The sequence below is a fragment of the Zonotrichia leucophrys genome, chromosome 1A, assembly GCF_028769735.1.
Source record: "Zonotrichia leucophrys gambelii isolate GWCS_2022_RI chromosome 1A, RI_Zleu_2.0, whole genome shotgun sequence".
NCBI classification, from domain to species: Eukaryota; Metazoa; Chordata; class Aves; order Passeriformes; family Passerellidae; genus Zonotrichia; species Zonotrichia leucophrys.
The window spans coordinates 37267258-37280888 of record NC_088170.1 but is presented as its reverse complement, the minus strand read 5'-3'; the positions used below and the strand labels follow the sequence as shown (position 1 = coordinate 37280888).

At 44.5% G+C, this 13631-nt stretch overlaps 1 protein-coding gene across 4 annotated transcripts in view; it reads right to left on the bottom strand.

Moving 5' to 3' along the window:
- The window catches only part of TCF20 (transcription factor 20), a 130553-nt gene that overhangs the window by 58954 nt on the left and 57968 nt on the right, over window positions 1-13631 (bottom strand). The window contains exon 1 of one of the 4 annotated variants that reach the window (XM_064702287.1): window positions 6439-6537. The exons of the other annotated variants lie outside the window; for them this stretch is intronic. The gene's annotated coding sequence lies outside the window, so the exon portion shown is untranslated. Of the gene's footprint in view, window positions 1-6438; window positions 6538-13631 lie in introns of those variants that run through there. 4 annotated transcript variants of the gene reach the window in all.

The following is a 13631-nucleotide window of genomic DNA, read 5'->3' as shown; positions in this document are numbered from 1 at the left end:
CACTCAATTCCCTCACCCAGACCACCAATACAGACATTAAACAGGATTGCCTCCAGCAGAGCCCTGGGGAACACAACTGGTGACTGGCTGCCAGTGGGATCTCTCCACCCCTCCCCACTCTGAGACAGCCATTCAGCCACGTTCTCACCCAGCAAACAGGGCACCCCTGCAGGCCACCAGCAGTTTGTCCAGAAGGATGCTGGGGGGAAAATTGTCAAAAGCTTCACTAAGGTCCAGCCAGGCACATCCACAGCCTTTCCCTCATTCACTAAACAGGTCACCTTGTTGCAGGAGATCAGGCTGGTCAAGTAGGACTTGACTTTCCTAAACATGTGCTCACTAGACCTGGCTGAACCATACATGCCACATGGCGGCACTTCAGGGCTGTTCCATGACATTCCCTGGCACAGAGGTCAGGCTGACAGACCTGCAGTCCCCTAGATCCTCCTTCCAGCCCTTACTGTAGATGGCCACCAGGTTTGCAAACTCCTCATCACCTGGGGCCTCCCCAGGTAGCTGGGACTGCTAAAGGAAAGCAGCTCAGGAGCACTTCTGCCAAGTCCATCAGTACCTGGAAGTGGGGTAGCAGGGTCACTGACCATTTTCCCTTGGATTACAGGAGCTTCTTTCTTCTCCCCATCATTGTCTTCCAGCTCTGGGGACAGGATGCCCAGGGAACAACTGGTCTTGCATTACTGAGGCAAAAAAGGCATTAAGCACCTCAATCTTTTCCTCATTCTTTGTCACTTTGTTTCCCTGCACATCCAATAAAGCCCTCCTTCTGTTGCTAACATATGTCATAGAAACATTTTTATTGTCTTTCATGGTAGCAACCCGACTAAGCTCTAGTTAGGTTTTGGACTTCTAATTTTCTTCCCGTGTAACCTCACAACATCCCTGTAACCATCCTGAGTTGAATGCCCCTTGGTTCAAAGGTTGTCCCTTTTTTGTTTCCCCAAGTTCCAGCCAAGGCTCTGTGTTCAGACAGACCAGCCTTCCCTGCTGGTTTATCTTTCAGCACACGGTGACATCCTGCTCCTGCACTTTTAACATTTCCTTCTTGAAGAATGCCTAACCTTCCTCTGCCCTTCAGGAATGCCTTCCTAGGGGCTCTGTCAACCAGGCTCCTGAACAGGCCAGACTCCCTGCTCTCTGGAAGTCCAATGTGGAAGTTCTGCTGACTCCTCTACTTACCTCCCCAAGAACTGAAAACTATCCTTGCATGATCACTCTGCCCAGGATGCTCTCTGACCATCACATCAGCCAAGAGTCCTTCTCTGTTCACAAACCACAGGTCCAGCAGGGGCCTTCCCCAGTTTTCCACCTCATCGTTTGTGTCAGGGGACACACTCCAGGGACCTCACACACTGTTTCTGCCCTGATGCTTTGTATTTCCAGCAGAAAACATAATGCTAATCACACAGCATTCCCTACATTTATCATATAACCATTTATGTTAATTTTTTTAAAATCACATATCTAATATTCCAGAACATCTACTCATAGAGAACACTGTTAAATAAACCAAATCCCAGGGAAATTCAAGAGTATCCAGGCATATGACCAAAGGTAACAGCAAATTGCAGATACTGAATTGAAGGTTGATTAACAACATTTCATTATGGTGCACAAAGGGTTATGCCCATTCTGGCAAGTATGACAGCACATATTTTTCTTTCAGCTAATAAGTTTTAGGTATATTTTTCCCAGTCATTAGTGATGCTGTACATGGACACAAGCCAGTCAGTTAGCTTTGCTAATACCAAGTCTTTAGATCAGTTAAAAGCTATTAAAAAGCCACTTTGCAGCATCTAATTTTACAAAGAAAGTGATTTGAACAATATTTCCAATAAACTGTACTAAAGCTTCCAGCATAGCAGCTCCCTATACAATTTTTAGCTAAGTACTGAGCTCTTATCAGAGCTCATCAGAGGGTTCTCTTTAGGATTTGCAATTTACTAGCAATTAGATGACTGAGTTCATACTAGTAAAATACTACCAAATAAGTCATCATATTCCAGCACAGAATACACAATGAATTCCATATATACATTTATTGGTATGAACACAGGCATGCTGTGTGCTTGTAATGAAGAGATGGGGGAAAGAAAATCATTTTCCTAGCTTTTTTCTATGTGTTGCATCACAATTCAGACAAGAAATAACAGCCTTCCCAAATGGGGAACAGGTGAAATCTCAAGGGACTCAAGCCAGGGCTCCTCACAAAGAACCTGGTAACATTTCCCCCCCTCTTCCAATACCATCACAGGTTACAAAGACTGTGCTAAAGAGAAGTACAAAAAGCACTGGAAGAAACACAAGCACATTCACTGTCACCAGGCTGAGCTGACAAGAGGATGCTTGCACTTTGCTACCACTGCTTAGCTCCATTCTTGAGGAATCATTGGTAAGAGGCAAGAAGGAACAGAAGTCTTACTGCAAGATCACTGCTCTGTTGTAACCAAAACTGGAAGTTTGACTTGTGCTGTTGTTCATGAAGGCAGCAAGAAGAAGTTCAAGAGTTGGTAAAATGCAATTCTACTTTTTATTTGTCTTCAAAGGCAAACAGGCAGCAAAGCACAGAACACCCAGAGCAGATCTTATCCTCCAAGGGCCAAACAGAATCCACTGTTGACTACATGTCTGTCTTGATTTTTGAGTCTTTGGGTCTTGCTTTTTATTCTTGTCCTTTCCTGTTCTTAAAATGAAAGGAAAGCCATGTACATGCCTAATGAAGAATGTCACACACTTTGCCAAGTGGCCCCAAACAAATCAATATACATTTCAGTGGTAAGCACCGGGGAAAGGCTCAGCTGAAGCAATCAAGGAGTGGTGCAGCCAGAGCCCAGCGTGATACAGAGGCACCAGCAGTGCTGGACATGGCTGAAGACATCTTCAATTCTCCCACTTCAGCCAAGACTGAAGTCTAGTCAAGAACCATCAGGAAGGGAACCCAGGCAATAATAACTGAACCACCTTTTATTTTCCTTTTCTAAGTAAGAAAAGTTTGATAGGAACAGAACTGAACATCATGATGTTCCACTACAGGAATAGCCTCTCCTGCATGATTTTAGAGAAGCATACACCTCTGCTTACACTATGTTTGTGTTCTCTATCAGTAACACTAAACACTTTTCTACAATGAAGAAAATTCTACATGGCATGTCAACACTATGAGAAGTGGGTTTAAACACTTAAGACTCCCTTTATTTTTGATTTTAGAAGTCCAAAAGCTAAACCAGAAACTAAACTGTTATTTTCAAAGAGATTTCACCAAAAGCAGTCAATAATAAACAGCTTTTGCTATTAAACTGCAGTTTTAATTTCCTGAATGGGAAGAGTTGGTTGGTCTCAGTCCAGTCTCCACCAACAAATCAGTTAGCTGGCTCTTCAGAAACTGCCATCCATAATCTTCCCCATTTCAGAGGCCTATCATGGGATTAAGTAACACAAATTCTCTCACACACTGAAGTCTGAGAAGCCAGCACTGCCAAAAGTGTTACTAAAACTTTGTAACTTGTAAGAACTCAGGTTCCCAAAACATGAATGCAAAACCTTTCATAAAGGTATGAAAAAATAAACACATGCTTTAATTAAAAAGCTATCCCACCCAATGGAGACCTTGCATGTCCCATGTCAAAAGGCAAGATATACATAAGCCAGCTATAAACCCTTAAATATCCTTATCTCAAATTACAGAGAAGCCAAGGAAGCAGCATGAAATTATTCAAGTTTATTGCATATTATGCCCTCACTCCAGACAGCAGCATGCCAAGCTGTCCAACAGCAACAGGAGCTGCAGCTCTTGGCAAGGGACCCTTCCAGGATCAGCACTGCTGCCATCTTGCTGTGCCCAATGGGTGGGTTAGTTAAGTGGCACCTAAAGAGGGAGAAAAGGGGTTGTGCAATTATTTTCTTTTTAACATTGTCCTAAGAGCCCGAAAAGGTTGTCTTTGCACACACTTCCACAACAGGAAGTGGGAGGGGGGAAAAAAACCTCAAAATCCTACACATTTCACTCCCTGTCCTACAAACTTTGTACATGTATCAATCACAGAACCATTAAGAATGGTTTTACTCACACTCTGAGTAGCCTTTAAAATGTAGTGAGCAGGTCAGTAACAGCCTATTTCTTCACCTGAAGATTAAGGAAGCTTCTGTTAATAAAAAGAGGTGTCCTTTACAACTAATACACAAATAAGTTCTCTTTCATTTAAATAACTTTCACTTCTTATTTATGCATCATAGAAACAGATTTACTCCTTGAATAAAAGTTCACTTCAGGCTATTTTAACGTGGCATTAGTAATAAAGAAAAGAAATTATAATAAAATCAAAAATTCCTGATCTCCTATCAAAGTCACAAAATATGAAGCTGCTCCTACAGCTTCCATACAGGGAATCACATTTAACCTGCCCCAGGCTGCAAAGGTATAGGAAAGGATGTTTCAGCAAAAGCCACGTTTCATCAGTCCCCAAACCTCTGAAAACTGATTTAATGGTCAAAACCCAAGTTGTGTCAAAACACACACAATTCTACTAGAGAGGATGCTAAGAGACTTAAAGCTAAGTAATCTCAAGAGTACCAAACCAGCAAAAAAGTCCAAGAACTTCCCCCAGACATTTCAATCTAATAATACAAAGCCCAAAAGCTATCCCAAAACTACAAGATTTAAGAGTACAATAGGAAAGTGATATTTTTAATATAAAAAGAGTTGTCACACTTTCACTCAAATAGCATAATAACTTGCTTGTTAATTTAACCAGAATACACAATATGCATTTCATGTACCAGCAATTTACAGAAATGAGGAATGACTATCCTCCTCTCCTTGCAGCATTAACAAGGTTTAGGAGACAGATGACTGAGCAAATAAATCTTTTCCCTTTTCTTAACAGTAATTCTCTCTGCAGTATACTAATGCAGCTGCATTTTAAAATGCCAGTGGAACTCAATATTAGGATTAAATAATACAACTTCAAACAACTCAAAGTGAAATAACATGGAATCCTATTTAAAGATGTGGATTTAACAAAAAAAAAAAAAAAACAAACAAAAAACCTACCAGAAACATTTCATCCATATTAAAACTCAAATAACAATACTAAAAATTGTTTATGACATACACTTAACCAAGAGCACTTGGTTAGGCTACATAATACCCATTAAGCCTCAAAAAACAAGCTTATCTGACAAAAGAAGTCTAGAAAATGTGTAAAAGAAATCAGCTCTTCTTGAATTGAGTTCAGCCAATGTGCTACAAATCCAACCCAAGCTGCTGCATCTCCATCATCCAGTCACTTCATTGTTCCATAAAATCTGAGCAGAGGTGATCCAACTGCTCCATGCACATCTAGTGGTCAGGAAGCACGCTAAAAATCATACTCTACAAAGAATTACCCGTGCGTGCAGCAACAGATGGCAACGAGCGACACAGACATTAATGGCTTTCAAAATGCTAACCTAAACACAGAAAGCTCTGAAACTCAACCCCCTCACAGGTGTACCTCTCCTTTTTCTTTTGTTTTCGAAGGAAGACTTAAAAATCACGAAATGGTACAGAAAACAATGCTGCGTTTTAATCAAACTGCCTGCCCTTTTAATGAAGGAAAAGACAGTATGTACAAGAAAGAAAGGATCCTGGTGGAGCCAAATCTACCCAGAGCCAGTCACTTGTTGATTCACACACAAACGTGCTCTTATTTTCAGGTTAATAACAGAGCCCCGGTACCATGAGGCAGCTCTGATACATAGGTTAGGACACTTATGTTACATAACTTTCTCTTACTCCTTCCCTCAAGGCAGGAAAAATGACTTCCAACTGCAGCCCTAAACACAACTTCAGCAAGGTAAGCACCATTAGGAAAAGACAAACCGATCCTCACAGCAGCCCAAACACATTATATCCTGATTATCTCTGCAGATAGCAACGGCTACGCTGAACCTCCAAAAAGCAGCGAGGCACTACAAACCTCAAGCATTCCCAGCACAGCCTGTCCACCTACTACAATCTGAGCACTGTGCATCCATCTTCTCCAACAGTTTTAATCGTTTATCTCTTCAACGAAAACACCAAATCCCACAAAAACTTCACAATTCCTGCAAAAAAACATTCTTCCGGGACAGGAAAACAGGTGGGCACGCCACCAGGTAGCACGAGGGCGTCTTCCAACACACGTAAACAAACATTTTTTTTTTTCTTTAAAGAAAAAAAATAGCTAAAAAAAGGGGGGCGGGGAAGGCGAAGGTTAAACTTCCCAGGAGCCCTTTCACAAGCCCCCTCGTACCGAGCGCTCGCCCTCCAACTCACGGATGAGCCCCTCACATCCCCTCCCACACGCCCCGGCGACCTCGGCTTCCCCCGCCAGGAGCTCGCACTCGCTCCCCAGGCCTCCCCCACACACCGACACAGCCCGGGCGGGCACGGCCTCCCCTTACCTGAGAGCCCCCCCGCCGCCGTGCCCGGCGCCCTCCGCCGCGGCGGGCGGGGCGGGCGGGGCGGGGGCGGCTCAGCAGCCGGGGCGGCGGGGCCGGGGGGCGGGCGGGGGAGCGGGGGCGTCCGGTTCCATCCTCCTCCCCTCACTCACACCTCACACACACACAGGAAATAACACGGGGTCACCTGACCCCCGGCAGCCAATGGCGGCGGGCGGCGGCGGAGCCAGCGCGCGCGCCAGCGGGAACGGCGGCGCGAGGCGGCGGGTCCCGGCCGGCCGAGGGAGGGATGGGATGGAGGGGAGGGGGAACGCGTGCGCGCGCGCCCCCGCGTGCAGGGACGTGCCTTCGCGCGCGCGCGCGCGGAGGTGGGGGGGGCGCGTGCAGGAGCCACCGCCCCTCCCACCACCACGCGCCCGCTTAAAGGAGCCGCGCGCCGCCGCCCCCCCCACCGCGTCCCGCGCGCTCGGAGCACGTGGGCGAGGCGCGCCCGGTGCGCGTGCTGCCCCACCCCGCCCCTGCCGAGGGCACCGGGGCTCCGCGCCGCCCCCCGCCGCTCGGGGCAGGCACCGGGGCAGCTCGCGTTTCCCTCTCGTAAATCAACACCGCCTCTCTCCACCCCCCCGCCACCCTCACCCTCCCCCAGGTCATTTTAAGAACGGGCTTTGCTCCGTTTGCCCACTTGTCTGCCCCCGGCCTCCCCGCCAGGCCCGGCGCGCACAGCGACGGCCGAGCCCTGAGCCGCAGTCGGACCGTACGGCGGGGCTGGGCGGGCCCCGAATCGGAGGTGCCTCAGCGGAGGCGCGGGGATCTCAGGAAACAACATGGAGGCGGCGGTGCCCGGGCCCGCCTGCCCCCGCAGCCCGCCCGGCCGCGACCGCCAGCCCAGAGCCTCCCGGGCCATCTGAGGTGGCACTGCCAGCCCTCCGAGTCCCCACTGCTTTGCATTTGGGAGTCCGGGGTGTCCGGCTGCACTTCTGTGCTGGAGAGATAATGAAGCTTTTTTCAGATCATTCACGAGTTTTTGGGTTTGAGAGGGAGAGGGCGAGGAGGCTGTGGATGGGGCAGCAGTAGAGCAAGGATGCAGTGCCTGTCAAACTATCACCTCCTTCATTTAAGCCCGTATGCCAGCAAAGGAAGCTCTATATGACATTACAGTTTCCTCCATCTGCCACTCAGAACATTTCACGTGAAAACGCAGTAGGGCTGGCAGTCTGCGAAGCTCTTAAGTGCTGGGCAGAGAAAGCTCAAGCGGCATTTAAAACTTGCTTTGCCAGGAACTTTACTGAGCAGATATGACACTTTCAATAACTGCCCTGTTTCCCAAGCTTTGTTTCCCAGATCCTCAGCAAGCCGTATTCCGAGAGTAGGCCTCTGCTCAGAGCTCATCCAAAAGGCAATGAACTGCTGAGAAGGACTGTGTTGTAAGCACAGCCAGTTGACAACTTCACTGATGGCTCCTCCACAGGTGACTCGCCTTTTTTGAAAAATAAATACAAACCACCACATCTTATACCATGCATTATCTGTCAAAAATAATTTGGAGGCCGGCTGAAATTCCATCTAGATATGCCTAAAATGATGCCAGTAGTCTGGGGAAAACAACCAGAGCAGACAACAATTACATGTGCTCCTACCATTAGTCTTTCAAGTTAACACTTTGTGGGTGTTAGGGACTCCCCAGCTGCTGGTCAGGCAATCGTGCACCTGGAGCATCTAGGAAAGATTTGCCTGCTCCTCTGTTCACTCGCCTTGGAACTCAAGAGGCACTGGCTCCTTTCTGAGGCGAGTCTGCTGCTGTGATCTACGCCTTGTCTCCTTGAGATGAGAATATTGCGAAGCTCCTCGCATCATCTCCCTGGAAATTGCAGCTGGAGCACGCAGGCGCTGCCTCGCTGCAAGCCCTCGCAGTGCTGCGTGCCCTGCTCTCCTGGGCTCTGGCTGCCCAGTCACAGGGGCTGTTTCAGGCGCGCTGCTTCGCTCACACCACGTGCAGGTCATCGCTTCCTCCGCCTGGACAAGAGGCTCCCACAGCACATTCACCGTAACAAACCCGAGGTTGCTCTCGTCAGAAACAGCCTTAATCTTGTTGACTGTCACGGCATGCTAAGAGCTTGCTTAGAGCAGCATTCCCCCTGGGGATCCAGGACTGTCATAAAAGCTGTAATGGGGTGGGGGAACTCGATAAGATTTTTATAATTTGGTTTTCCATTATCTGTTTTCTGATTTTGAAGTGAAGCATCAATTGAGGTCAATCCTTTATGTAGAATTGTAAGGTAGGAGTGCTTAGAGCACTCTAACTAAAGCTAAACTTAAACTTACCTTAAGATAAAACATGACAATAAACATGTAAATATAAATAAACATGTAAATATAAACATGACAGCATTCCTTATCTAGATAAGCTTGTTATAACATGGTATTTTTTACCTACTGTCTAAAATGAAGTTGCAGCATAAATAGCAGAAGTTTTGTAAAATGCTTAAAAATGCATATAAAAATACAAGGACAGCCATCATTCCCAAGTCAAACATTTCTCAAAGGACCAAAAATAAGTGAGTTCACAGAGTTAAATATCTGGATGTCTAGTCTGCTGCAGAGCAGCATTTCCCATCTCCATTATGACTACTTTGTAGGTGTTACAAGGGAAATACAACAGGAGTTGCTTTTTAAAATATTTAAAAGCTTGAAAACTATATGGCTGATTTTGAAGGATGAACTGAAGTTTTAAAAGAGCTCACGCTATAAATGCAGGCAATTGTCACACCATCATCAGCTGTTGCATTGCAGTAGGCATCACTGGTAATACACAGGGTCAATTTAAGTGCAGAATGTAAACAAAATTATCAAAACTGTATTAGTTAAATATCACGCAAGGAGAGACGCCATATCCTTTGCAGCTTTCCAAGTGATATATCAGGCTTCAATGTACAACCCCACTGAGCTTAATGGATAATTTAATCCTCTCAGAAACTAATTTTTGGCTGTCTGCAGACTCCAGATGAAAAACCACTGTCATTAGTACACCTTGTTCACATTGCCAAGTTCTCCATTGCCCCTGAACATTTCATTTTCTTTCCAAAAGGAAGAAATTCAACCTTCTGACTTGGCCATTCAGGGACATCTACCTACTTGACCACTGTCAGGTACACAAAAAAATTGTTATATACAAAACATTCCTAGGACTAATGATGAAAGTAACCCCATCACGCTACTAGGCTACAATCCCACACACATGATCAGGGTGGAAACCTAACATCCATGCAAGCCTTTCTACTTCAGGGTAAAGTCCTCAGTTCCTCAGTTGCATCTATACGCTCTCACCCTTCAGTTCTGAAAAAAAGAAAAAACCCCAGGGATTTAAGGCCAAAAATGGTAACAAAAGAAACCCAAACCAAACAAAAAAAAAAAAAAAAAAAAAAAAAAAAAAAAAAAAAAAAAAAAAAAAAAGAAAAATTAAAAAACCACCCAAAACAAATTTTTAAAAAAACTACATAAAGGATCAGTTTTACAATCAACACAACAAACTAAACAGGTTTGAATGCAAATGTCCAGCAAATACATTCCATCATCCAAGAGTAAGCACTATAAATTCAGCAGATGTGCTACGCCACAGTTGTAAGATTGAAGTCTCTGCTTTTAGTGTAAGAAAATCAGCTCGGCCATAATTGTACAGAGCCACCATGGTACTACCACAACAGAAACTTTCCAAATCCTACCTACATCCTCCCCGAAATCCTCTCTGCCATCTCCTAATCAAAATGCTTTTGACGATAGAGGCACAAATATGGCAGGGAAATGGCCTCAAGACTTGGCACCCTCCTCTATGATGGATGGGCAATTCTGAGCAAAATGAAGTCCCCTGAGTGGCCCTCTGGGTTAGTGCCACTGCTCCCACCAGTGCTGCTGTCATTACACACACGCAAGCAATGCTGTACTTTACTGCACTTGAACGCAGCAATGGCTAAAGCAAACGTTTTTCCCTGTTATGCCTTAATGTAAGCCTTACCTTGCACTTCCCTTTCCCCCCCTCATAGATCCCAGCAAAAAATTGTCCTTCTGACCCCAAGGGGACTGACAAATGGAGATGGAGAGTCTCCTTCTGTCTTTGAGGTCACCACTTCTGATCTAGCTGTAATTCAGTAATTACTCAGTTCATGTGGCTCTCCAGAAGCATACATTAGCAGCTTGGAGGGGGAACAGAAGGATGACACCATTCCTGACCTCAACCACCTCTCATCATCACACACTCCCTGAGCTCCCTCTGCCTGGAAGGGGGGAGGACAGTAAGTGATGCAGGATGGGGGACTGAGAACAAATTTGCAGGTAACATAGGCTGGAAAGGCTCCGAGCACCCCAGTGCTGTTTGTTAGAGCAAACATGATTTCTGAATGCAGCTGGTGGCGTCCTCTGAGAGATTTCTTCTTCTTTACAAAAGGTTTCACTGTTGATGCAGCACTAGGAAGGTGAAGCCTCCACGGAGTCAGGCACACAGATTTCTCACAGACATGGCCCCTGTCCCCTCAAAGTATTACCCTTATCCTAACCTATTCCCCTGTTGCACAATTTCATGTCATGCACAGGCTCACCACTGCACTTTCACAGCTTTCATCTAGGGGCTCTTATATGCTATGGGAATGGACATTAGTGACTACCTTGAAGACAGATAATACAAAACATGACAGCAAGATTGGGCACCTACAGGTCACACAACTGGGGACTGAAACTTATATTCACGGTGGGACAGCTACATCTTTAAGCAAGTGTAAAGCAAGGGCAGCTCACCTGTTTCTCTTTCTCCAAGAAAGACATCAGCATGGCTACATTCATTAACATTTCCTACCTCTCCTCCTACCCAGCCCCAGGATTTCCCATACCTTACTCCTATTTTTTTTACACTTAACTTCAGATAAAAAGTGTTACATCTGAACCTACACAAGGGAGAAGCAGTATCAGACATCTCCCAAGGAACTGCAGCAAGGACACAGAGGGCTCTCCTCTCATTAATTCACTGATATTTAACTTTTCCCCTTAAGACTATCATAGGATCTGTGCTTGCTGGAAAATATTTTTGACAAGCACAGATTTTTCAGCCTACTGATGGTCATGTCTTGGGTGCATCACTTGGAAGGTGCTGTCCTCCAGACACTGGGAATGTCTCCATAAGCAACAGTGTTAAGTCCTACAGCCCCTTCCTGCAACAGAACAACTGGATTGAAAGACTTTGGAACATCTCAAAGGAAGGAAAATGATAAAGCAGCTGAAGGTAGGTAGTGTGAATCATAGCAGGAAAAAAATTAAAACACTGCAACACTTCTGCATTTTCACCTTCCCATTACAAAGAGCTGATTCATGAAAATAAGATCTTTGTACCTTAAGACCTCCTCTGCTTCTTCTGCTTCTTCCTTTTGCTTCCTGCCAAAAGCTGCTTCTGGCAGAATAGAATTAGTTGCTGTGAAAGTGATTCTGATGCTGCAGACAAAAGAATCTGAGTCCAGCAGAAAAAGCGAGAAACAACAGAAGCTGAACTTTTAAGGAAAAGCCAATCAAATTTCCATGCAGATGCCCAGAGTAATAAAGGTGGAAATTAAAACAGAAAGCCATACAAATGTGATTCTCCAGCAAGACTGTCTCCAACAAGGCAGAAAAGTCCATCAATAAATCTTCATTATCTGAATTGCTAAGCATATCTAAATAAAAGTAGAAATTCAAATATTAGAACTTGTCTTTTTAAATTATCTTACATAAAACCAACTCTGCCTTGCCTGAACATGTTTTACAGAAAGGGTTTTTTTCCTCTCTTACTTCTCCAGCCCTTTACAGAGGTTTCATTTGCTAGGGTGGCTTTTTCTGCCTACAGGGAAGTGGGAATTTCTGAGCTTAACAAGCACAAATCCCCATGATATATAGTTCCAAATTTTACAGGCAACTAAGGTTTTGATTCTTACTTTGTTCCCTGTTGGCTTCCTCCCTGATGTAGGCAATAGCTGTTGAATCTCAGCTGTTCCAACAGGAGAGAAAAAAAAGGTCCCTGAAGGAACAGCTTTAGTTCTTCCAGTCACCTTGCTGCTACCACGCTCCAGAATTGCAGGCACATGAAACAGCACCTAAGAAGGGCTTGCAGCAGAAGAGGCCAATGCAGAAAGCATCAGACTGGACCAAAACCAAGAGAGTCTTCTAGATTCATCTGGTAAGAAGCCTGTACTTATACTGGGAAGTAGAAACCTAAGGGTCCACTAAAGATAGACATTGCAAGAAATCTGATTAACTTCTTGTCATAGAAATCAACTTCTGTGCCTTTTTTTTGTTAGGTATAGTGATGTTCTCTGGTCCTGGTTCATCTGAGAGATTGGTTTATTGAAAATAGTTTTTAAAGTTCCACCACAGTTTACTTACATATCTCCTCTTGCTAACAAAACATGAGGGAAAAAAACCTACTTCAAACACAACCACTTTAATTACTTTGTATCTCGAGACTCATTTAAGTTTATTCAATGCTCAAACACTCTAATTCTACATTTCAGAAGTTATTAATGTCTCATTTTAGTGGCCTGCATTACTTTAAAGTTGCACTCAAATCCAAATCAGGATAGGGCACATGAGAACATACAGAACTTACAACTTTGAATGCAACATATTCCACTATTTATGAACACTACTGACTCATTTGGGGATGGGGAAAAGTAGCATATTTTCATTCACATTACCTGAGCCAAGTGATGAAACACTTTAAAAGCTATTAGGTAACAAACACAAAGACACAACTGTCCTCAGTTAAGAAAACGAGTCTTTAATTTTTAAAGGCTGGACAAATCTGTCTTTAGAGAGTCCAAGCCATGTAAAAATCTTAAGTAAAATCCACGTAAAATCTTAAGTAACTTGGTTTTGTTTCAAGATTTGAGGAATTCTTCAAGTTGCCTACTTAAGTTCCGGTTTAAACTAACAAAATCTCTGCTTACATATAATGGCTTTCATCATTCCTCTTGAAATTATCTTCTGAAGATGGGAATCCTGCTGGCACTCACATTTGTCCTGAGAGATGATTAGGACTGAAGGTCTCCCATTTAACTTCTGTAAATGTGCTGTGAGTAATTAGACCTAAACAAAATACTGTCAGTTCCATTAGGGCTGTGAAAATAAGGTCAGCACTTCTTAGAACAGCCAAAGCAAGAACAGATACCTCAGCAAGCACAGTT